The following is a 25,856-nucleotide window of genomic DNA, read 5'->3' on the forward strand; positions in this document are numbered from 1 at the left end:
ATTAGTGGGGGACCTCAATACCCACTGTGACAAATAGATCAACTAGACAAAAAATAATAATGAAATAGTAGAACTCAATCAAACTGTTGAACAAATTAACTCAATAGATCTTTACAGAGTGTTCCACTCCACAAAATCAGAATACACATCCTTTTCAGCTACACACAAATCATTCTCAAAAATAGATGACATACTCGCTCATAGAACGTGTTTAAGTAAGTGCAAAAGAATTGAAGTTATCCACTTCATATTATCAGATCTAGTGTGATGAAATTGGAGATCAATAGCAAAAGAAACTGCAAGAATTTCATAAACACACGGAAATTGAACACCACACTTCTGAATAACCACTGGGTCACAGAGGAAATTAAAGAAGAAATCAGACAGTTCCAAAAATTAAATGACAATGACAATACAACATATCAGAATATGTGGGACACAATGAAAGCAGTCTTACAAGGGAAATTCATAGCAGTGAATACTCATATTAGGAACACAGAGTGAGACCAATTAAACAACCTGATGCTGCCGGGGCTTTAGCTCAGTGGTTCCACTGCCTGCCTCACAAGCACAAGGTTCCAAGTTCAATCCCCAGTACCAAAAAAACCCAACACAAAACAAAAAAAAACCTTGAGGCTGAACCTCAAGCTTCTAGAAAAAGAAGAGCAGGACAAACCAAAGGTCATACAAAGGAGGAAATTATAAAGATCAGAGGTGAAATCAATCCAATAGAAACTAAGAGAACAACAACAACAAAATCAATGAAACCAAGAATTGGTTCTTTGAAAGAATAAACAAAATCGACAAACCCTTAGCCAACCTTATCAAAAGAAGGAAAGAGAAGGCCCAAATCCTCGCAATTAGGAATGAAAAGGGGGAAATTACAATGAACCCAGCAGAAATCCAGTGGATCATCAATACGTACTTTGAGAACCTATATGCCAATAAGATGGAAAATAGACAAGAAATAGATTCCTAGATACATACAAATTACCAAAGATGAACGAAGATGACTTAAAAATTCCAAACGACCCAATATCAACTAATGAAATTGAAAATGGAATTACAAATTTACCAACTAAGAAAAGCCTGGGTCCTGATGGCTTCACTTCTGACTTGTACAAGACATTTCGAGAGAAATTTCTGCCACTACTGTTTAAACTCTTCAATGAAATTGAAAGGGAAACAATACTCCTGAATTTATTCCTGGAAGCAAACATCACCTTGAACTCCAAAGCAGAGAAAGACCCAACTGAAAAAGAGAACTATAGGCCAATCTCACTAATGAACATGATGCAAAAATCCTTAATAAGATACAGGCAAATAAAATGCAGAACATCATGAATAAGATCAAACAACTTGATCAAGTGGGATTCATCCCAGGGATGCAGGGATGTTTCGACATATTGTTGGATTTTGCTTCTTGACCCATTCTCCCAGTCTATTTCTTTTAATTGGGGAATTGAGACCATTAACGTTGATGGTCATAACCGAAACATATTGACATCATTGCCATGACTTTTTCTTTTTGTTGGGTTTTTTCCCCTTTACATTAAATTTCTTGTCGTGCCAGATGGGTTCATTCTGCTTTGCTTCCTGGGGTTGTGATCCTCAATGTCTGTACCTAGGATATTGTGTAAAATTTTTGGACTGCTGGTTTGGTATTCATGAAGTTCCTATGGTTCTCTTTATCATGAAAGTATCCCGTTTCTCCATCAATTTTGAAAGTTTTGCGAGGTACATCAATCTGGGTTGGAGGCTGTTTTCCTTTAGGGCTTGGAATATATCACTCCAAGCTCGTCTTGCCTTGATGCTTTGTTTTGAGAGGTCTGCTGTGATTCTGATGGGCTTTCCTTTGTATGGGATTGTTTGCTTTTCTCTAACTCCTTGTAGAATTTTGTTCTTCTGTTGAGTTTCTGGAATCTTAACAATTATATGCCTATGTGTAGATTTTTTTTTTTATTAAGGCTATTTGGAGTCCTATATGCTTCACTTATCTGTATGTCAAGCTCTTTTCCCCTACTTGGTAAGTTTTCTGCCATTATTTCTGTGAAGAGGTTATTTTATGTCATGTCCACTCTCTCCTGTTTCTTCATTGACTCCAATCAGTCTTATGTTATTCTTCTTTGCATCACCTAGTAGTTGCTGGATTTATGTCTCATGTTCCCTTATAATTTTGGAGCAATTTTTCTTTTCCTGGTCATTAATTGTAATCTTATCTTCTGTGTATGAAATTCTGTCCTCACATTGGCTCATTCTGCTGTGAATTCTTTCAATGGAGTTTTTCGTCTTTTGGAAATCTGCATCTTTTTTATGGATTCCATTTGTTTCTTATGTTGGGATTCCATCATGTTCCTCAGCTCCTCTCTAGATTTATTAATCATGTCTTGCACTAGGGGCACAATTTCTCCTATTATCTGAGAAATTATTTCTGATTTCCTTTTTTCCAGGTCCCCTTTTGTTGCCAGTTCAGTGAGTTCAGGTGGTTATCAGAGTGTTCCACCTCATTTCCCTTTGGAGTTGCTGTAGGTGATCTGGAAGTCTGTTTTTAAGACTTATTTAGGTGTTTTCTCATTTTGACTGGGGGGGTTGGGGGTGCTGTTCATGCCTGCTCACCTCCTCTGAGCTGGGAGAGGTGGGCCAGGTACTGGGAGCGGTGGTAGGGATGGTGGCCCAAAACCCCCTTCCTTTGGGCTGGGAGCAGCAGGAAGGTTGGTGGCCCAGAAGCCCCTTCCTCTGGACCAGGAGCAGTGGTACGGTGGCTCAGAAGCCCCTACCTCTGTGCAGGAATTCTTTAAATGCTGAGAACTTGATTAGCTCCAGTACAGTGGTCTGGTTGTCCAGTGTCCTCTGAATCTTTGTAGAGTGGAACCAGGTGGCTGTACAGAGAAGAGGCCAAAGGAGTGGGGTGGGGGGCTGATTCGGTCTTTTCAGCATGACTGGTGACCTCAGGACCACGTCCGCAGACCTACCTGTCTACAGTGGGCTGATTCAGTGTTTTAAGTACAACTGGCAAACAAGAGAAAGGATGAATCCTCTTATAGCCCCATCCTTTTTTTTTTTGGTACCAGGGATTGAACTCGTGTCTTTGCGCTTGTGAAACAAAACCACTGAGCTAAATCCCTGGCCCTGATTTTTCTTATAGATAAATAGCACCTTGGGCTAGAGGGGGAGAGCATAATCACATACTTTCTTATCAACTAATAGAGCTGAAAGCACTGGTGCTTATATAGACAACATTAGCTATAATACTTTTAATTAGCTAACACAAAAAATTATTGTTTTCTCTTTGCTGTGGAAGATGAAAGTTGCAAGTTCTTTGATGTCTACTGACTTCTAGATTTTAGGCAATAGCAACTACTTGGGGATAATTTATAAACATTGGCATTGTCTGCAGAGAAATTTGGAGAATCAGAGCAAAAATCACAAAGAAGGATTTGGTCTTTTAATGGGGGATAGATAAGTTGAAACTGTTTTCTTTACTCCCATTTGTTCTGTATTCATCTTATAAAATAATAATTTCCTGGAACAAGTATTTGGCAAACTATGGGTCAAAGGTCGTGTTGTCCTATGCTAAGAGGATTTCTCTAAGTGTCTGAAGGTACAAAAACATGTTGATTTTTTTGCACATTTCTACTCTCTAAGGTCAGTATCTTCCTTCTTCTGGCTCATTTGTGTAACCAAGAGACTTTTTTTTTTTTTTTTGGTACCAGGGATCGAACTTGGGTCTTTGCATTTGCGCAGCAGGCTGTGAAACCACTGAGCTAAATCTCCGGCCCCTCAAGAGACTTTCTTCTTGTTTCAGTGCATCTTATGGAGCCATTAAGGACAGAAGTTCTGAGGGAGCAGGAAGATGGGACCGGAAAAGAAACCTCGATACTCGTGAGACTAACAAGAGCGTTCTGGGATTCCAAGGCTGAGATCTGCTCTCCTGGGACATCAGTTTGAGAATAACTGTGCCTGAAGTGAGTCACCTGTGGCAGTGGGTCACAATCAGGAGATTTTGAGACCTCCCATTATCTCTGCTTACTGGGGAAAAAGAATGTAATAAATATTTTGAAACTCTCAAAAAAAGTTCTATTTTACAAGGAAATTTTTCTAAAATTTCTGGCTTCTTCCACTGTTTTATTCAATCCAAATCTCAATCCAGGTGAAACCACGAGTGAGTGACAGGCTGTCTTCTGATGGTAAAGCAACACACAGAGTCATTCCTACAGGTAAAGAAAATACTCTACAGCTAAGCAGCATCTGAATCCCAAACTGCAGCTTTCTTCTCTCTGTTCAGGATGGCCCCATAGCACCATCACTTAAACATTTAAAATATTCTGTCTAGATTATATTGTTTTCTTATACAACTGCTATAATTCTTACAGTTAAATACTGTAAGAATTCTACTGGGGATGGATGGGTGAGAAATTGGTACAGATTTTCTTTTCCTCTTCAAATTGTGATGACTTCTATGTTACTCAGCTTCCCATCACTGTATCAAATGCATCACACTTAGAAAAGGATTATTTTAGTTCCCAGTTTTGGACCAGTGCATGCCTAATTGGCCCTGTTGCTTTTAGCCTATGGCAAGCCTGTACACCATGGCATGATTGCATGGCAGAGCAAGAACATTTACCTCATAACCAAGGAGTAAAAGAGAGAGAGAAGGAGGGAATGGATGCCCTTCAAGGGCAAGACCCCAATTATTTGAAAACCCCTCACTAGGCCCCACCTCTTAACGTTTCTACTACCTCCTAATAGTGCCAATCTAGGGACCAAGCCCCTGCACCATATGTATACAAAACATATCACCCTCCAAACTCTTATTTCTTGACTATCCAGTGAAATGAAGTTTTATCTCTCCCCTCTTAGCATAGGTGTTCTCATATAATTTCCAACATATAATTCATTGTCATGTTTACATATCATATATATGTCTGCCTCTGCTTTTCTTCTCTTTTCATTCTAAGTGTATGCAATAACTGTGTTATCATAGATTATTCGGTCATCCAAGTGGAAATCTCTAGCAGATGTTTTAGAGGTATAATAGGGACTGGAGGAGGGAGCAAGGGAAAGGAGAGCGAGACTGATAGAAAGACGGACAGAGACAGAAGGACAAACAGAGAGACAGACAAGAGAGAGATCCCAGAGTAGTTTTGTGAGGTGAAAGGAACTTTTTGTAGTAGAAATATAAAACTTCTAGTCCTCTCAGAAAAGTTCTATAAGAGGTTTCTACATAAAATAGGAAGTAAAATAATTTGGAAAAGCCTCTTCATTGCTGATAATAACAGTTTGTGATAAGGAACCACAAAATCCAAATTCACTCTAAGATATGTAAAGTGGACATGGACTATTAGTCTCTTGTGTTTACATCTGTTTGGGGTGTGTGCCACTTTCTACATTCGGATGTTATCTTTTTCTCGAGTTTTCTGGAGGCATTTCTTCTATTTCACCTTACATTTTATTTTACATTGCCTTCCTTTTCCATGTTTTTGTTATTGATTTTGTTTGAAAAATTTTAAATAATTTTTCCCATTCTCTTTATTTGGAGAATTATGTTTGTCCTTCTATTACTTTGTCTCCTAGGGATAATTCTTATTGAGTAATTTCTTTTATACTCTTTGATTTACATGATCAACAAATTTCTTACCAATATTTTTCATTCTTTGTATTTCTCCACTTTAAAAGGAGAAAATGAAAGTCTAAGGCACTCTTGCCCCACTCAGCAAAATATAATTCTTTCTAGAGTAATGTAATTCTCTTGAATTCAAGGATACCAGAGGCTTTAAAATCAGACATCAGACTAACTGCTTTTTAGGTGTTTACAGCAGGAAGTGGTTTACTAAAGAAAATTAATACACCTGCAGCATCTTTGTGAGCAAGTTCCAAAATCCCCAAGAAGCCACTGTGAGAGATCAGAAAGAGCCCTAACTAGAAACTAAATTTACTAGCAACACAGTCATAGCAATTCTATCTCCAGAAAGTAAATTTCTGTCGTTTAAGTCATCCATTCTATGGCATTTTGTTTCCAATTAAAGGAGATTAATGAAGATTTTAATACTGAGAAGTGAAGTGCTGTTTTATCAACGCCTAAAAATTCGGAAATGGCCTTGAAAGTAATGAGTAGAAGCTAGAACAGCTTCGAGATACATACTATAAAAAAGGGGATTGTCTTAAAGAGACTATGGGCAGAGAAAGAAGATGCTAAAGGCAATTCTGGTAAAATCTCAGATGGAAACAGGGAACATATTATTGGAGAGATATTACTTTAAAAATTTATTAAAAATGAAAACACATTTGACACAATTTTGTCCTCATGTTTTGGGGAAGGTGGAGCTTTTGAACAAGAGCCTTGACCATTTAGATGAAATTGTAAGCAAAAGAACCACCTGGCTTCTTCGTATTCCTTCTGGTCGAATGTGATAGGAGGAGAAATTAAAGAATTCATTAAGTAAAAGGAAAGAAGGCCATGAAGATTTGGAAAAGTCTCAGCCTACGCAAAACTCAAAAAACTCAGAAAGACTATTGTGTTGAGAATAATCTCCAGTACCAAAAAAAAAAAAAAAAAAAAAAAACCAAAACAACAAAAAAAACGACTATAGGGGGAAAGCCCCTTCAAGGAGAGGTTATCCATGACTTTAAATGGTCACCTCTGCAAAAGCCAGTGTGAGAGACTGAATTTCACCAGCAGAGGCACTATCATCTTGAACCAAAGGGAAAAGAGATGGGACATTTTTAAAAAAGATTATTTGACTTTTTGGTTCTTTACATTGGAAAAATAAAGATATTTGACTATGAACATGCCTTATTCTTCAAGCAAAGATAAGGCTGACCCCAAAATGATTCAGAGTTCATGAAGGTCTAAAAGAAAGATGTTTCACTTAGTTTCAGGGGATGAGAGAAGTTTCACAGCTTCAATGTTCCAGACTTCACCCCAGCACCTGTGGGGCAGGGAGACCAGGGAAAGCTGAAGGGATGAAGCTACTACCTAGGGCTCTGAGAGCAAAGTTGCCATCCCAGTAACTACACGAGGATTATCAAGCCTTAAGACCTGGTGGAATGTGCCTTGCAAGGTTTTGAACTTGGTTGGGATCCATCACTCTTTCCTTCTTGTTTCTTCCTTTGGGAATAGTGATGTATATTCCATGCCTGTCTTATCCTTGTATTACAGAAGCATAAAACTTGTCTGCTTTCACAGGTTTACAGCTGGAGAATTATTTTTCCTAAGGATGAATTAATTGTACCTTGACTCACCTCTAACATAAGGTGAGACTCTGGACTTTAAAACTGGTGATGAGATGAGAAATTTTAGGGTCATTGTCATTGGGTGAATGAATTTTACATGAGAGAACAACAGGAGTGCTGGGGAGCTAGATGCAGTAATGGTACAGGCTGAACTGTGTCCCTTCCAAATTTATGAGCTGAAGCAATCACCCATCATGTAGCTGTATTTGGAGATAGGTTCTTCACAGAGGGGATTAAAGTTAAATGAAGTTATGAGAACCAGACCTTAACAGATGCATTGGTGCTTTTATAAGAAGATATGCTAGGGATCTCTCTCCACGTGTGCTCAGAGGAAAGGTGACATAAGAAGACAGAGAGAAAGTGGTTTGTCTACAACCCAGGTAGACACCTCCATAGAAATCTGACTTTTTCAGCACTCTGCTCATGTACTAAGTATCTTAAAAGAAGAGAAACTTATTCATGTTATAGTTTAGGATGACAGAAATGTGAGGCAGTGTCTCAGTGGGTCCGTTCCCTCTTTCTGCTGTTTGCTGACTGTGCCAGGCACCCTGGACCTCTTCACCCCATCCTGGGCTTCGGTCCCACCTCCCACCCCTGGCATTTCTCCCTGTGTCTTTGTACTCCCATTTTCTTCTCACAAGGAAAAATCACCTTAATCCTATCAAAACATTGTAACTTGATTACATCTGCAAAAAAATATGTTTCCAAATGAGGTCACAGTAACAGGTACCAGAGGATAGGTCTTATGCCATTTTTGAGGGGGAAGAGACACAGTAATATAATTTTTTTAATTTTGAAAATGTGCCATGGTGATGTAAAGTGATGAAATCAGAAAGAGTTGAAAATGGTGAAGAAGTGAAAATCTTTATTATTTTTGCAACTTATTTGCAAATCCTAAATTATCCCAATATAAAAAATTTATTAAAGAAAGAAATGAAAATGTACTTTTGTGAAAGCATGCCTGGAAGAATCTTAAGGAAATAAGCTTAAAAGAGGCAAATTAGCAAGCTTTCCTACATCTGTAATGCAAACATACTCTAGTCGTGTAATTATTGTAAGTCTCCAAAATATGTATAATAAAGGCTTTTAGTTATATAATTTCTCATTAGGCATCTTTGCATGAAGCCTTTTTCTTTTAGTGTGATCACAATAAGTCAAATTATGGTAGTAGGTGAGACGTTCCCTTTTCCTTCCCATCTATGTGGTTTCATGATAAATGATGCCCCAGAAATTCAGCGTAAACTCTCACAATGAAGAGGAAGCAAGAAATTGTAAGTTCAAATATATACAAATATTTTCCTTTTAGCTTTATAACTTTTATTCTTAACTGAGAGACCGAGAGAAGAGCATAAGTGAAAATAGGGTTGCAGATGTCAGGGATATGTACAAGCTATTTAGGTCTGCCTATCTGTCAGGGGACACTAGGTCCCTCTCAACAAGAGATAAGCCTGAGAAGCATGTGGCTAGCAGGAGGATAAGGCACTTGTTTCCAGTCTGAGAGACCAAGGATGGTTACAGAAGAGCATGTAGAGCTACAAAGATCTAAAAACCCCCCTGGCCAGGCAGGAATGTTCCTATTTATGAACCAAGCTGGAGAAGTGAAAAAGTCGATAACACCACCACCAGGTGATACAGTCATATAGTAACTTAGGGCAAGACAACATCTGTATCTTTGACTCACTCAACACCCAATAAATGCATTTGCCTGGAGTGACAATGTAGGTATTGTAAATGCATGGAAGTCTGGAGTGAATGGGCTAAAGTGGCAATTTTATGTCCTAAGCCACTCAGCGAGAGCTCACTGCAGCTGCGGCATGTTAGAATGATCACCCAGTGTTTGAAGATATTCTGATTTTCAAGAGAATCAGAAATTTAGATATCAGTAATAGTTCAGTTAACAGTTCAAAGAAAAAAACACATTTAGAATGACAAAAGCAAACTACTTAAGAAGCAATTGACAAAAGTATTAGAAATGGTATGAAACAACTTGAAACAGAGAGAGCATTGTACACATTTCTTGAGAGTGTCGATAAGCCCAGCTGTCATGGAATAATTTATGAATGTTGTTCAGAAAAATAGAAACAAAATTACCATAGATATCAATATGTCCAAGGAGAAATCTACACACCCATTTTCATAGCAGCACTGTGCACAATACCTATGATATGAAATCAAGCAAGATGTTTCCATCAAATAAATGTTTATGAAAATGCAGTGTAACACTCCTCATTCTTTAAAAAAAAAGAAATCTTATCATTTGGGACAATGTTTAAATGAAAGACACATAGCAGATCTCATTTATATATGGAAAGTAAAATTGGTGAACTCAATGGTGGTTATTAGGGATTAGAGGAGATGTCAGGGAAATGTTAGATATACAAAATGTCAGTCACATAGGATCAAGAGATCTATTATACCATATGGTGACTCTAGGTAAAAATAATGTATTTTATCCTTCAAAATTTCTAAAAGAAGTCACTTTAAGTGTTCTCAATACAAAAACATGATAACTATGGGAACTCATTTTTGCTAATTAGCTTTATGTATTCTTCAATGTATACATATTTCAAAATATCATATTTACATGACAAATATCTGTGTTTACCTGCCATTGAAAAACATGAATCGATTTTAAAAATCAATTCCATAGAACACTGATATTCAACAAAAATCTAAGCTCAGTTTTCAGCTACTTTAAAGTTATCTTCTAAATACATTAATATTTAAGGGGGAGAAGTTAATTTTAGTAACATATGAACTTACTCCATACTAGTTTAGAGAGAAAAAACATAACCTATGCACTTCAGCTTCAGCAATATATTTTTTTTCTTTTCTTTTGGTACCCGGGATCAAACTCAGGACCTTGCAGGACCAAGGCAGGTGGCAGCACTGAGCTAAATCCCCCGTCCCTCAGCAATATTTTTCTAAGGAATGAGGAACTAAAACACTGTGACTTTTAGCCTTACTGTTTCAAGCAATATTATGCATTTCATGTCAGTGACCATAATTATGTTACGAAAAGCAGCTAAAGAGCCAATGAAAGTCATTCCTTGTAGTCATTAGACCCTTCACCATCATTAACTTTCTCTTTCTTAAAAAGTGTTAAAAAAATTATTCTTTGCTATTTGAAAATTATTTAAAGCAAGCTAGAAAACAACAAATAGTATATGCAAATAAGACATCCAATGAAAAGACATACTACTTTACTTAAGAAACCCTAAAAGATTCATAAAATGCAATCAGAAATTCTGAAAGTTAAAAATACAAAGTTAATACAAACTCAAACTGGTAATAATGTTTTTTATTTAATCCCCCGGAAAGTTTTGCATATGCTACTAAGAAGTCACATTCACAGATTTAATTTTTGAAGGTTCACCAGCAGTCTTTGCAATACCAAGACATAAAGGACTTTATACAAATACTACTGCAAAGATCAGTGGAAAAGATGGACTTTTGCTCCATTCAATGGGTCTTCACCAAGGTATCTGAAAGGCTGAACAAAAGTCATAAGTAGAAGGATGTTATTTTTCTGTTTATATACATTATAAATAGATGAATGCATTATACTGTAATATACACACACACATAAAATGTGTACTACCCATTGTGAGCAGAAAACCAGAAATGCAATATTTTTTATAATTTAGTGTACACAAGAATCACTTTTATACTATGGAACCATGCTGGAATTAATAAAGGCCATTTTTATATGTTTCTGAAGTAGTTATGAAGTAGTGATTTTTTTAAAGAAAAAAGTAGCTTAGTCTTTGTCATATCAGAAAGTATTCAAATGTTTCCATTGTAAAACAAAAATTCATAGTACTCATTTCATAAAGCTGTTAGAATTATATATGCATATATATACATATACATATATATAGTGTCTAGTATAATTTGTAGACATAAACAATTTTATTTATTAAGTCTAGTCAATAACATAATCATATAAGTGGAATCACATTACATGTTTATGGCGAACATTTCCTTTTTAGTTGGCTAAATCATAATTTTTCAGACACTATTCCATTAACTGACATTCACTTTGTTTCCAATATTTTTGTCATTACTAACCGCATTGCAAAAATAAAGCCTTAAATGGATGTCCTTATTTTAATTGTATGAAAAAATTTTCAGGATTAGAATTATTGGGTCAAAGGATCTGTGAGGCTTTTTATTATTATTATTATGTCACAATATACTAGATTATTTCTCCAAGGGCCATTACATCTCTTTCAGTAGCAGTGATTGAAATAAACTTTGTATTCCCATCAACAACAAATGTTATCTATTTTAAAATTTAGAGAGACTCATCTATACAAAGTGATATGGCAATTTTAGCTATAATTTGAATTCTCCAGACATATTGATGAATTTGCATATTTAAAATGTTTGTCATTTGACTTCTTTTTATGCAAATATTCTTTCCATAACTTTTTTCAATTATGCGTTGAATATTGTTTACACACATATAAAAGGTACACATATATTAAAGTTTTTCATGCTATATGCATTTTATAAGAATAAATATAACTAACTGCATTTTATAGATTTTAATTTATAACATTTTAATTGTTTTGCTTAAATTCTTTTATTGGTACATTTTAGGTATATAATACATTTACATTTACAATGTTTTGTTGTTGTTTGCACTGTTGGAGACCAAATATACATTTCATATACTTATTTTTCTTGAAACTGGTTATTGAACCCAGGGCCTTCCAAATGAGCTATATTCCCAGCCCTTTTCAAAATTTTTATTTTGAGACAGAGTCTCATTTAGTCACTAAATTGCTCAGGGTGTGCTCAAACTTATGATCCTCCTGCCTCAGCCTCCCAGAGTGCTGGGATTACAGGCAAGCAACAGCAGCTGGATTACATTTTATATAATTTTAAGAGTTCCAGCTTTAACCGTTTGTGTCAGACTATTTCTTATATGTCATATGTAATATTTCTACAATGACAAATTACTTTTCTATTATTTCTAGTTATCTAGTCCTTCTTTATCTGTTTTTAAAAATAGAAAATACGCCAATTAATTTCACCAAATTTTCATTTTGTTATGCAGCTTAACAAATTTTTCACCATTTTCAGTTTTTCAACTTTTTTCTTTTGTTATACTTTCATCGTAAATATATTCTATATGTGCTTTTGAATTGTAAAAAATATATTCTCATTTCTGCTGTGGGCAGAATCTGTGATACACTGTTTCCACGGAGGCTCTATCTTTCCATCATTTGTAAGGTAATAACTTTAAAATATTTATTCACTTGTTACCCAGTTTTTTCTTAGGGCCTGGATGTACCACGGTTATTGCTCAGCATAAATATGTAATTTATAAAAGGATGAGTCACATTTGGCAAAAGCTGTTATATATTCTGACTATGGGTATGCACTTATAAACACACATATGCACAGGAAAACAAACATGAAAATGCATTCTTTGTATTGCAAGAGAGGCCAAAGGAATGCACCTGTTTTGACCAATAACAAATGTATTCCCGTCACTTACCTCACTGGGATACAGATTCCCATTTTCATCACTGTGCCTCAGAGAAGCTTCCTTATCTATTCGAAAAACAGAATGTTATTTAGACACTGAAATTAGTCCAACATTAAAGCCATGAAAGCTCCAGTGGCTTTCATGGGAGGAAGAATATAATTACTGGGCAATACAGCACACCTTTCCTCAAGTGCCTGAGAATCTAGTGCCTGAGCATCTAGAAAGACTTCCTCCAACAAGGAAGGCAAGCAGGTGCAATGTAAGGCACAGAAAGTCTTTTCTGGCCCTTAAATATGTTTCTCAAAGTTGCAGAAGCTATTGCCAAACCCTTTGGACTGAACGATACTGGCTCCTCTCACACACCAAGATGTCTTGGTGCAGTAAGAACCACAAGCACTGGGCTGTTTCTCCCAACCCCAACAGTTATGATGCCTAGACGGACTCAGTGAATTGGCACAAGATGGAGGTTCAAGGACAGAAAAGGGAGCACTGTGGGATGAGGGAGCATCTCGGTATTGCTGGGTCCTCTTGGAATAAAGATATGGAACATTCAAGCTCTCACATTTTCCGGAACAAAACATCAAGCTCAGGAAGAAACCAAAACTGTGAAGAAAGTTTTAGGTTGGAGGATATGAGACAGTAGAACTGTAGGCTGAACACATCTAGAGAGCTGATGTCCAACAGGAGCACTGTAGCAATACCTTGTGCACCAGATTCCTACTGAGTTGACTTTACCTGTTCTTGTGCCCCAGATCCATGTGAGTCAAGGAATATTGTAATTTGCTTCACAATTAGTGGCATTTTCCCACCTATGTGTATCCCATAACATCATGTTGTGTACCTTAAGTACACACAATAATTCTCCCAAAACAAAGAAAATGTAAAGTGTCACCTTGACATTCTTTTTTTTTTTTTTTTGGTACCGGGGATCGAACTCAGGTCCTTGCGCTTGCGCAGCAGGCGAAGAAACTTCTGAGCTAAATCCCCAGCCCAATTTGATATTCTTTTAGAAGAATCATTTCTGTTTTTATAAAGTGAGGTCCCAGTCATAATATTCTCCTGTATGGTCATTGGTACCGGTCAGAAATAAGCATGGGCCTGTTAAGCTAGAGGCCTCCATAGGGTTGCAATATATTTTGTTCTCTGAAAATAATTTTCAGTTCATTATGGCCTTTCCCCCTTGCATGAATTATAAACCTCTTATCACAGGTTTTGGATCATGTCCTACTGTTCATTAAAGTAGAATATTCAGCCTTGGCTGCAGGCACCAGTCTGAGCCTCCCGGGTATCAGTTTTCGAAGAATCCACTGACCGAAAGAGGTTGGAAGGTCCAGATCATTCACCTTCAGATTAAATTTCATCTCTTCTTATCTGATGTGGTGGAAACAAATGTTCTCCTCCTGAGAAAACTGACAACAGAGGTCCTGGGTTATGGATCAGCAGACCATTCCGTATAACCTTCCCTCCTCTCTGTGTGCCTTAGCAGTGCAAAGGTACCCAATCTTTATCCATCCTGTCCTTTCCCTGCTTTTCCCTTAGAATGCTGCACACTTGCATGAAATAGGCACAAGGTTAAGTCACCCCTGGTGTCACCATGTAACAATCACCTTTCCCACATGAAAACAACTAGTTCTTCATAAAGCACTGGAAGGCTTTCTGAATCTTTCCAAAACTATTTACTTTTTCTTCCATCTCCCTGTAAAGTGCTTTTCATCTTTCATCTCAACTGTTTCAAAATGCCATTCCTGGCTTTCTTATATCCTATTGTCAAAAGAGCTCCCTACATTTAAGCTAGCCTGGCCATCTTACTTGCCTCCTTGGTACTTTAATGACTGTGAGTCACCTTCCCAGTGAATATAAATGCTTCATAATCTGTCCTTCCTTTGCCAGCAGCTTCTGTCTTTAGACTTAACTTTCACTGCAGAGCAACAAACATGCTGTCCTTTCTTATGTCTGTCCTTCTCTCTCCCTACAGTGCACTTCGCTCACTTCTTTGAACTCCTATCTTAGCACCTGCTTCCTGTTCATTTGAAACTTGAAGCTATTTCTGTTGTTGATTTGTTTTTCTCCGAAGAAAACCCTTATGCTGTAGAAACAGAAAGACCACAATTTGTCTCTGACCTGTAAGCCTCCGTATCTGTCTCTTTTTCAAAATCCATGTGAGGAATCTGATAAGGGCCAACAGAATGATTCCAAAGATCACAGAACCTGAGAGCCTTGTGCTCTAAGAAAAAGGAAGCTTCAAGAGAGATGATGATGTCTGAGATGAATGATCCGGAGCCTAGTTATTAAATATCTCTTTCTTCAGGTACAGGACCCCAAGTAAATCTAAGTCCTCAGGACTCCTTTGGACCCAAACTCTCTGCACAAGAAGGGTACAGCTAACTGGTCCTGAACTCCTGAGCCCCACACTGTACCTGGTGCTGGTGGTGATTCTGATGTTCCTGTATGAGAGAAGAGAAAGAGATGGAATCCGGGAGCCACAGAGTAAATATTTCTCATGCTTTTGGATAGAAACAGCAGGCGGTGTCCCCACTGCACCCCCTGCCCTCCGTCCTGGCTTTACAGGACACACTGCAGTGCCCACCCTCTTCTGCAGCCAGTTGGTCTAAGCTCCTGGGTTCCTGCCACTGACCTGGGAGGCACCGCACTGCAGCATCTTCCTTGTCCCCACAGTCACTGTACCCCCATCATCCTTCGGGGCAGTTCCACAGGGAAGACTCATTTCCTCTGTGCTTCACCTGGCTGAGCCACACAGGTCCAGTCCCCCGAACGAACGCTACCTCTTTCAGTGCCATCACTATTTGCCCAGCTACCTGCAGACCTCCTGCGCATCGCCCAGGTCCCAGGAGTCCTTGCACACTGAGCCCCGGGAGCCGCCGTGCCAGACCTCCATGCGGCCTTATCTTGTCTGAAAAATCAGAGACACCTGGATTATTTCTAAGACTGAGGCTTCTGTAAGACTACAGGAGAAGATTTAAAACCGTTTTCGAACTCTGTTTAAAACCTTTATTTCATGTGCACAAGTTTTCAGAGGTTATGTTGTTTACAAAATTTACCTTCAGTGAAAGTGCTTGTCCTTTTAGTAAACTCAGTGTATTTCATAAGAATCATGTATAAGAATCATAGTGAAAAACAGAAAATGTCAAAAGAACAAAATTAACATTGTAATTGTGAAGTAGCCATTTTCCCAGACAACTTACTGAATGGGGAATATTATTTGCCAGCTACTCCTCCAAGGACCAACATCTGGAATACATAAAGAACTCATAAAAGCCTAAATACCTCAAATTTTAAAACCCAATAACAATGGGCATCAAAGTGAATAGACACTTCTTACAGGAAGAAATGAAATCAGCTAATATATGAAGGTTCAATGTCAGTGGGTATTTGGGAGATGCAAATTAAAACATTTTACATTATATACCAATAAAATTAATTAAAAAAAACAAACAACACTAAGATTCCATTTCACTTCATCAAGAAATCAACCAATAACAAATGCTGGCAAAGTTGTGGGGAGAAAGGAAACCTTCCCCACTGTTGGTGGGAGTATAAACTGAGGTGATCACTATGGAAATCGGTATGAATATTTCTTAAAAATCTAAAAATAGAAATTCCATTTGACCCAGCTATTCCTCTTCTTGGTATCTTCCCAAAAAGTGAAAAATATCATACAACAGTGATGTATGTATACCCATGTTTATAGCAGCACAATTTATAATACCTAAATCTTGTAAGCAGTCCATATTCTCAACAGACAAATGGATCAAGAAAATGTGCTTATAAACAATGAAGTACTACTCTGCCACAAAGAAGGATAACCTTGAAGCATCTGCAGGAAAATGGATGCACCTTGAGATCAGTGTTAAGTGAAATAAATCAGACACACAAGCTTGAGCTGCACGATTGTACTTATATTTAAAAGTTAATAAATAAATATGAAATAGATAATAGGAAAAGGGAAAGAGGAAGAAAAGGTTATTGTATTCTAAATATATTTCTGCTGTCAATTCCTAGTTTCACTCCAATATTGAGAACTCCCTTTGCAGGATTTCCATTTCTTTGGATATCTTAAGGTCTTCATTGTTGCTATGAGCACGATCTATTCAGATGAATATTTCTCATGATTTTGAGAGGATTGCGTGCTCTCTGTGCTTTGCATACAGTGTGATGCTCAACTTGAGGCAAGATGTTGCTGATTTTGACTCCCATTGCAGATCTTTGTACCTTCTTCAACTATCAGTTTCAGAGGGAGATGCTTTGAAGTTTTCAGGGATATTTGTGGATCTATGATTTTTACCTTCAGTTTCATGTTTTTGCCTTATATGGTTGGGTGCTTTGTTTAGTAGAATATGTATTAACAACTGTGGGTTCTTGTTGAACTGCCTTTTATATCATTATATATATAATCACTGTAGTCTGTTTTGAGGTACGAGTGGAATAGTGTCAAATTAACACACTTTCAGGACATTTTATTGAGTCACTGGTAAACACGTGTGTCTATATAACTTTCTCTTTTATGTGTGTTTTATGTTTACCTTATATTTGTTGTGTTTTTTGAAATATTTGTACACTTTTAAATTGATATATACAAGCAATTTATTAAAAAATAGACAAGAGCCGGGGAAAATGCCACGTACATTCACAGTTTAAGGAAGTGTAGAACTGGAAAATACTGCAGGGTTGAATTTTTAGCTGCTTATTTTCTTATATCAATGTCGTAAGATAATATCTGAATATTATTTGCTAAGATTTGGTAATAGTTGAATATTCAATACATTATGCAGGTAGAATAGAGATCACGCAGAGTTCACCCATCCTGCTGAATAAGTTCTAACAAGGTAAACTGTTGTGGGAATAGGAAAATAAAGCCTAAGGTTCTTTCTCTGAAAGGGACCTAGGACTGCAGAGTGGGATCCTGTGGGACCAGTGAACATCCACCATCACATGTGACCCAGGTCTCCTCAGCGGGGCTGGCCAGTCTCCGCCTCCACGGAGAGGATGTGCACTGCCACAGTGTGTCAGGCCCTGCTGGGCTTCGCACCTCGTCCAACCACATCGGCCTGGCTGGTGTTTTGCCTGGCAATGCAGGTTTGAGTGTTCCGTTGTTTCCAGAGCCAAGCTGCTTGCACGCGACCCCCACCGTGGCCAGGGACCTGGCACTGCTGCCAACGCTGCCCTAGACTCCACTGTAAAACACTTCCAGACATCCGGCACAGGCCCCTCTGCTGCTTTCCCCTGTGAGCCTCAGAGACATAAACTCTGAGGTGAAATACAGTGTTAGTAGTTTGACACCTCTTGAGATCTGGAAGAATCCTTCCCTTTACTCTGAGTTAGAAGGGCTTTAAAAATAGACATCGCTTGACAATCACTGGTATGTGTTTAGTAACTTCTGGATGATATAGTTGATCTTAGTGAAATATAGTATTTATGCTATGCATACCTTCTGATTTTCTAGTCTTGGATTTCTTTTTGTACTTTGAGTCTTTTTTACAACGCTGTCAGTGATGTTTTCCTGATCCAATTAAAACCTCAGAGATTTTCTTTAATTACACAGTTTGGACTTTATCACTAACATTGTAATTTTAGCTTCAGTGATCTTTGCTCTTGTTTGTTTTTAATTGATACATAGAAGTTGTATGTGTTTTAGGGGTAGAGTGTGATATTTCAATACATGTGTACATGTTTTGTGAGCAAAGCAAAGTGTTACCACGTGTTTCACTTCTGTGTTTCTTATTTTTGACAAAAGTCTTTGATTTTAAAAATTTAGTGAGACACAGGTACTGAAACCAATATTCCATGTACAGTCTTAAAATGAAATACAATAAGTCCTCCACTTACAAACACTTGGGCTGAGAACTTTCACAGATATGAAAGGACCTTGCATTACCTTACATTTGTAGAAGCGAACAAATCATGGCTGTAGCTCACATGTCTGCTCAACACCATAACAGTTGTGCTGCTGTGTGCTTACTGAACAGTGTAATAGTGTAAGTGGTTCAGTAGAGTCAGGGACTTTACTGTATTTGTCTGGTTTTTTTTATGCTTTACATTGTATATTTGTGTCAAAGGTATATGAGTACTTTTATCAGACTTATGAAAGAATCCAACTTACAAATGTTCTCCCAGAAAGAAACTTGTCAGTTGGAGTCTTAGTGCATTTCCTTTTCTGAAACTTCAGATTTTATGTGCATGTCCTATACCAGATTTATGTCATTAACTAGGAATCAGCCATTCTGGCTGCAAAAGTGATAGTCATGGTATTGTTTTCCTCTATATATTACAACTGAGGATATTTCTCTATTTCACACTAGCTTCTAAAGTTTGTCATGTATACAAGGCAAGAGCAGTGACCTCTTAAGATAGTTCTTGCAGCTATGAGAATAGAGTCTCGTTTATCTCACGGAACAGCTACTTAGACATGATGATTATATGTCTCCATAGAATGATGCATGGAATATATTTCTTTTTGATCCTTTTAACCTACTTTAATATTATTTTTATTAAGTGTTAGCCTGTAATTCTTATTAAATATCCAGTTCTATATCTACTCATACAACAATTTTATTATTAAAATCTTCATGATATCCAAGCCCATTTCTGGATTTTGCTCTTTATAATGTTACACTACCTTGCCAATGAAGCAGCACTAACTTGTCAAACTCAGACTTCTGGAATCTTAACTCTGGCAATTATCTCCTTGAATATGATTTTCAGGGAAATCTTTTGAATTACTGTAATTTCATTCACTACCCTCTGTCCCACCTCAGTCTTTTTTTATGTAATTGTGACCAGGCTTATGTGCAAACTGTACCTGAGCAGATAACTCCTGCATCTTCTTTATGCCTGAAATTATGCTGACCCCAGCCATGGGAATGGCACTTCCAGATATGGGCTTCTTTTCGATTGCAGTTGACCTCATCCAGCCAGACAGGTCCTGTTCCCCAAAATGAGCAGAACCAGCATCATCGATAGCCACTCCACAGCCCAGCTGTCTGCACACTACATGGGCATCACCCAGTCCCCAGCTGCCATCACAGATGGTGCACCAAAATCCCTCATGGTGGACCTCCACTTTCCCAGCACAGGGGCCTGGTCTATCTACCAAGCAAGTGTGACTGCTTCCTGGAAAAAGAAACAAAATACTAATGAAAACATTCTTAAAGATTGAGATCATTTTCAAGGTTGGCCACTGTTTCTCACCTAGGCAGGCAATGGCACTTTCTAGTGGACTGGTAGAGCTGGTTGGCATCAGAGATGATGAATTCCATGGCAATAATCTCTGGGACTGGTTTCCTGCAGACACCAAATTGGTCCATCATATACTATGCAAAAGGTTAGGGTGAAGAATGGGCCTCAGATGGATGTGACACAGATGAGTTGAGGACAAACATGGCTTTCAGGAGAGGGGAAGGTGGATGGGTCAACCAGGCAGAGGGTAAAGCAGGTGCTCTGAGAAGAGCTTGGGCCACAGTGAGCACCCAATACCAATGAGGTTCATGAAAACAAAGTGTTCCTTTTCTAACAAGGCAAGGGAGGTCACTATTCTGGCACAGGCCTCATCACCCTCAAAATGAATGATTCCCTGTTATATTTGTCAACTGGAGGCACACCTGGTTGTAAAGCACACCACCATAGGAGGGACTCATCACAGGCGGTCCTTCATCCTCTTACCTGAGCAGATGACAGAGGCCATCTGCCCTTCGGAACACAGCGATGCACCCAGAGCAGTCACAGGACAGACTCCCATGTGCCCCTCAGTCCCAGTGCAGTGGAATGTGCCTCCAGGCCTGGCCATGTCCTCTGCCCAGATCTGTCTTTTCCCTTCCCCAAAGCGAGCTCCCCCTAGGATGGAGATGGCTGAGCCGCACTGAAGTTCTCTGCACAAGACACAGCTTCGAGAGAAGTCGGAATCACAGACGGAGCCCCACCTGTCCCTGTGCTTCACTTCAACACGACCAGAGCAGGGAATGTCCCCGTCGACCAGCCTGGGCTCCCTGTGGACTCTGCATAGAGTTTGAAAAAGGAGATTCTAAAGGGGCAAAAGTAGACATTCCAGGTAGGAAGTTCACAGAAAGTTTTGTGAGAAATGATATGTGGTAAAGGTAATAGAATGAAGTTAATAGCTCCACCACAATTTAGTTAGTAGAAATCACAGATTAAATATATATATACATACTAACTATAGCAATATGTCATCTCCCCAAAACTATGATTAATTTAGTTGTATTTTAAACACAGAAAAGATGGAGTACTGGATATATGCAAAATATGCCCTGGTAGTCTAAATGGTCAACTTTGATGAACAGTTGTGGGAATTCAGAGTTTTGGAATAAACAACAGTGTAGATTATCATTAATATGGTAAGAAACACTGAGGTAGTAGGAGATTTAAAAATAAAAAGCATTGAGTTAAGATTGAATATATGACAATTGAAGTCTGATTCAGTCAAGCAAAAGAAGTCAATAAGCAAACAATTATATATGCAATTAGGAATCTTGGAGGAGAAATCTAGAATTGAGATAAAGTCTAAAAGTGTAATGAATTATTCAGTTGTTTGCTGCTTTGACATCCATTGTGCATATGAGATTTTGTCATACCAGAAGATTTCAGTCACCCTTGACACTTCCAGCTCTTCACCTGCTCCTAATTCCTCAAGGTAGTTGATCCAGACGTCTACTTCATCCAGCCACCTTCTGGCAACTGCATTCATTTGGGTTGGCTAGATGAGCCTATTTGACTGCTCCTATTGATCCCTATACCCTCCATGGACAACCCAGATGGGTGATGGGTACAGTGGCCACCTTTCAGTACAGCATGACCACAGAGCTCACACCTGCCTCTTCTGAACTTACCAATCATAACTGCCCAAGGGAAACGTGTCCAGGAAAAGCCTTAACCCAGGGAAGGATTTGGCCCTCAAATCCTTCTTTTCCCCAACCACTGAGTGAGAGTATGTCAGACAGCTCCCCCTTTTTCCTATTGTATCTGTCTTCTTCTCTCTGGAATATGTGAGAAATATACCACTTTTGTTATTTTTCATGTTGTATTGTACTGACTCTCGTGTGTCTTGTCTGTCCAATGTACCTGAACCTAACTCTGGTTCTGCCAGTGTTCTCCTGGAAATGGCTATCTTGGCAGGAATAAACCAGATGGTTTAGAAAAGAACCATAGGGGCTTCAGCCAATATAGACAACTTTTCTGTGAGAGACACTTGGTCATGAGTCAGACAGGCACTCAGCTGTCTGCCAGGGTAAAGCAGTATCCAGCTCAAAGGACCATGTAATCACCCACAACCACCTTCCTGCAGGGGAGTGGGGCAGGGCTGCAGTACAGCCACTGTTCTGAGAAAGCTGATAGAGGAATATCACAATGAGGTTTTGTAATGTAGTTGGAAGTAAAAAATATAGAAGTCAAAGAGTTCACCTACAAGAAGAGTCTAAGTAATGATTGACATCAACGAAACTGCAATATGGACAGGATGAGAGGGGGAAAGTTTTCAGGAGAAAGAAAGTAGGAATGATCAGATATATGAGAAAAATCCCAAAGGGTAAGTCCCCATAGCTACACAAAGAAATATTAGAAAGAGTGCAATGGAAGACCCTGAATCACCTCGCTGCAGACAGGCCAGCCACCTAATTCCACACTACAAAGACGCAGAGGACACCAAGACCACCAGACCAAGGTACTAAGTCCCACTGTTCCCGGCCCAGAGGTAGGGGCTTCTGAGCCATCATCCCACTGCTCCTGGTCCAGAGAAAGGGGCTTCCCAGTCACCATCCCTCCTGCTGCTCCCAGTCCAGAGGAAAGGGCTTTGGACCACCTTCTGTCCCAATGCTCCTGGCCCAGAGGAAGGGTCTTCCGGGCCACCATCACTCCCACGGATCCCAGCCCAGAAGGAGGGGCTTCTGAGCCACCATCCCACTGCTCCTGGTCCAGAGGAAGGGGTTTCCCGGCCACCATCCCTCTGGCTGCTCCCAGCCCACAGGAAAGGGCTTTTGGGTCACCATCCCTACTGCTGCTCCTGGCCCCTGTCCCACCTCAACCAGCTCAGAGGACGTAATCCGTGCAGGTGCTAACAGTCCCCTGCCCCAGTCGAAATGAGAAAACACATAAATAAGTCTCAAAACCAGACTTCCAGATCACCTACAGCAACCCCAAAGGGAAATGAGATGGAACCCTCTGATAACCACCTGGACCCACTGAACTGGCAACAAAAGGGGATCTGGAAAAAATGAAATCAGAAATAATTTCTCAGATAATAGGAGAAATTGTGCCCCTAGTGCAAGACATGATTAATAAATCTAGAGAGGAGCTGAGGAACATGATGGAATCCCAACATAAGAAACGAATGGAATCCATAAAACAGATGCAAATAGATTTCCAGGACATGAAAAACTCCGCTGAAAGTCTACACAGCAGAATGAGCCAATGTGAGGACAGAATTTCAGACAGAAGATACGATTGCAATTAGTGACCAGGAAAAGAAAAATTGCTTCAAAATTATAAGGGACCATGAGAAATCAATCCAGCAGCTGCTAGATGATGCAAAAAAGAATAACATAAGGCTGATTGGGCTCAATGAAGAAACAGGAGAGAGTGCAGATGACATAAAAAATCTCTTCACAGAAATAATGGCAGAAAACTTCCCAAGCAGGGGAAAAGAGCTTGACATACAGATAAGTGAGGCATATAGGACTCCAAATAGCCTTGATAAGAAAAAACCACACATAGTCATATAATTGTTAAGATTCCAGAAACACAACAGAAGAACAAAGTTCTCCAAGCAGTCAGAGAAAAGAAACAAATCACATACAAAGGAAAGCCCATCAGAATCACAGCAGACTTCTCAACACAAACCATCAAGGCAAGAAGAGCTTGGAGTGACATATTCCAAGCCCTAAAGCAAAACAGCCTCCAACCCAGATTGATGTACCCTGCAAAACTATCTTTCAAAATGGATGGAGAAATAAGATACTTTCATGACAAAGAACACCTTAGGAACTTCGTGAATACCAAAACAGCACTCCAAAGAATTTTACACAATAGTCTAGGAACAGACATCGAGGATCACAACCCCAGGAAGCAAAGCAGAATCAACCCATCTGGCATGACAAGAAATTAAATGGAAAGAGGGAGAACACAACAAAAAGAAAACGTCATGGCGATGACAAGTCAATACATTTCAGTTATAACCATCAATGTTAATGGTCTCAATTCACCAATCAAAAGAAATAGACTGGCAGAATGGGTCAAGAAGCAAAATCCAACAATATGCTGCATACAAGAAACACACTTCATTCAAAAGGAAACTCATAGACTGAAAGTTAAAGGGTGGAAAATAATACTGCATGTGACAGGAACCTCAAGAAAAGCAGGAGTAGCTATCCTCTTGGCAGATCAAGTAGATTTCAAACCAACACTGATTAAGAGAGACGAAGGACACTACATCCTTGTAAAGGGAAGAATCCAAGAGGAAGAGATGACAATTATAAATATCTATGCACCAAACACTAGTGCACCCAACTGTATTAAACAAATACTAACAGACATGAAAAGCCATATATGCACTAATACAATTGTACTGGGGGACCTCAACACCCCACTGTCACAAATAGATCAACTAGACTAACAATAAGTAATGAAATACTAGAACTCAATCCAACTCTTGAACAAGTGAACTTAACAGATGTTTACAGAGTCTTCCACCCCACAAAATCAGAATACACATTCTTCTCAGCTGCACATGGGTCATTCTCCAAAATAGACCACATACTCACACATAGAACATAAGTAAGTGCAAAGGAATTGAAGTTATCCCCTGTATATTATCAGACCACAGTGCGATGAGATTGGTGATCAACAGCAAAAGAAACTCAAAAACTTTCATAAACATGTGGAAATTGAACAACACACTTCTGAAAAACCAATGGGTCACAGAGGAAATTAGAGAAGAAATCAGACAGTCCCTTCAATTAAATGACAATGATAATACAACATATTGGAATCTATGGGACACAATGAAAGCAGTCTTGCGAGGGAAATTCATAGCAGTGAATACGCATATTAGGAAAACAGAACGAGCCCAATTAAACAACCTGATGCTGAACCTCAAGCTTCTAGAAAAAGAAGAGCAGGACAACCCCAAAGCTCATACAAGGGAGGAAATTATAAAGATCAGAGTAGAAATCAATGCAATGCAGACTAAGAGAATGATACAAAAATCAATAAAGCCAAGAGTTGGTTCTTCAAAAGAATCAACAAAATTGACAAACCTTTAGCCAACCTTACCAGAAAAAGGAAAGAAAAGGCCCAAAACCATGCAATTTGAATGAAAAGGGTGAAATTACAATAGACCCAGCAGAAATCCAGAGGATCATCAATACCTACTTCCAGAACCCATATGCCAATAAGATGGACAACACAGAAGAAATGGACAGATTCCTAGATACATATGAATTACCAAAGTTGAATGAAGAAGACCTAAAAATTCTGAACAACCCAATATCAACCAATGAAACTAAAAACGTAATTAAAACCTTATCACCTAAGAAAAGCCCGGGCCCTGATGGCTTCACTGCTGAATTCTACAAGACATTTAGAGAGGAACTGCTGCCACTACTGTTTAAACTCTTCAATGAAATTGAAAGGGAAGCAATACTCCCAAATTCATTCCTGGAAGCAAGTATCACCTTGATCCCCAAAGCAGAGAAAGACCCAACCTAAAAGGAGAACTATATGCCAATCTCATTAATGAACATAGATGCAAAAATCCTTAATAAGATACTGGAAAATAGAATGCAGATCATCAAGAAGATCATACACCCTGATCAAGTGGGATTCATCCCAGGGATGCAGGGATCGTTCAACATATGCAAAGCAATGTAATACACTATATCAATAGAGCCAAGGACAAAAACCATGTGATTATTTCTATAGATGCAGAAAAAGTATTTGACAAAATCTAACATGCATTTATGAGAAAAACCCTACAAAAAATTGGAATAGATGGTCTCCACCTCAAACTGATAGACGCCATCTATGAAAAACCAATAGCCAATATCATACTAAATGGTCAAAAACTGAAATCCTTCACACTAAAATCAGGAACAAGACAAGG

General features: G+C 38.7%; 1 long non-coding RNA gene and 1 pseudogene across 1 annotated transcript; both read right to left on the bottom strand.

Annotated features, from left to right (window-relative positions):
- LOC147830518 (scavenger receptor cysteine-rich type 1 protein M130-like) overlaps positions 1-21,449 on the bottom strand; it is a 37,031-nt pseudogene extending 15,582 nt beyond the window's left edge.
- On the bottom strand, positions 10,520-14,741 carry LOC147830519 (uncharacterized). The gene is made up of 4 exons (XR_015453478.1): positions 14,577-14,741; positions 14,046-14,142; positions 12,743-12,798; positions 10,520-10,726 (listed from the first exon to the last, which is right to left on the bottom strand). It is a non-coding gene; the product is annotated as an uncharacterized LOC147830519 (long non-coding RNA).
- Positions 21,450-25,856: the final 4,407 nt, after the last annotated feature.

This window comes from Heterocephalus glaber, unplaced genomic scaffold, assembly GCF_053883595.1.
Source record: "Heterocephalus glaber isolate CG9 unplaced genomic scaffold, H.glaber_assembly_v1.0 deba00000122, whole genome shotgun sequence".
Classification (NCBI taxonomy): Eukaryota; Metazoa; Chordata; class Mammalia; order Rodentia; family Bathyergidae; genus Heterocephalus; species Heterocephalus glaber.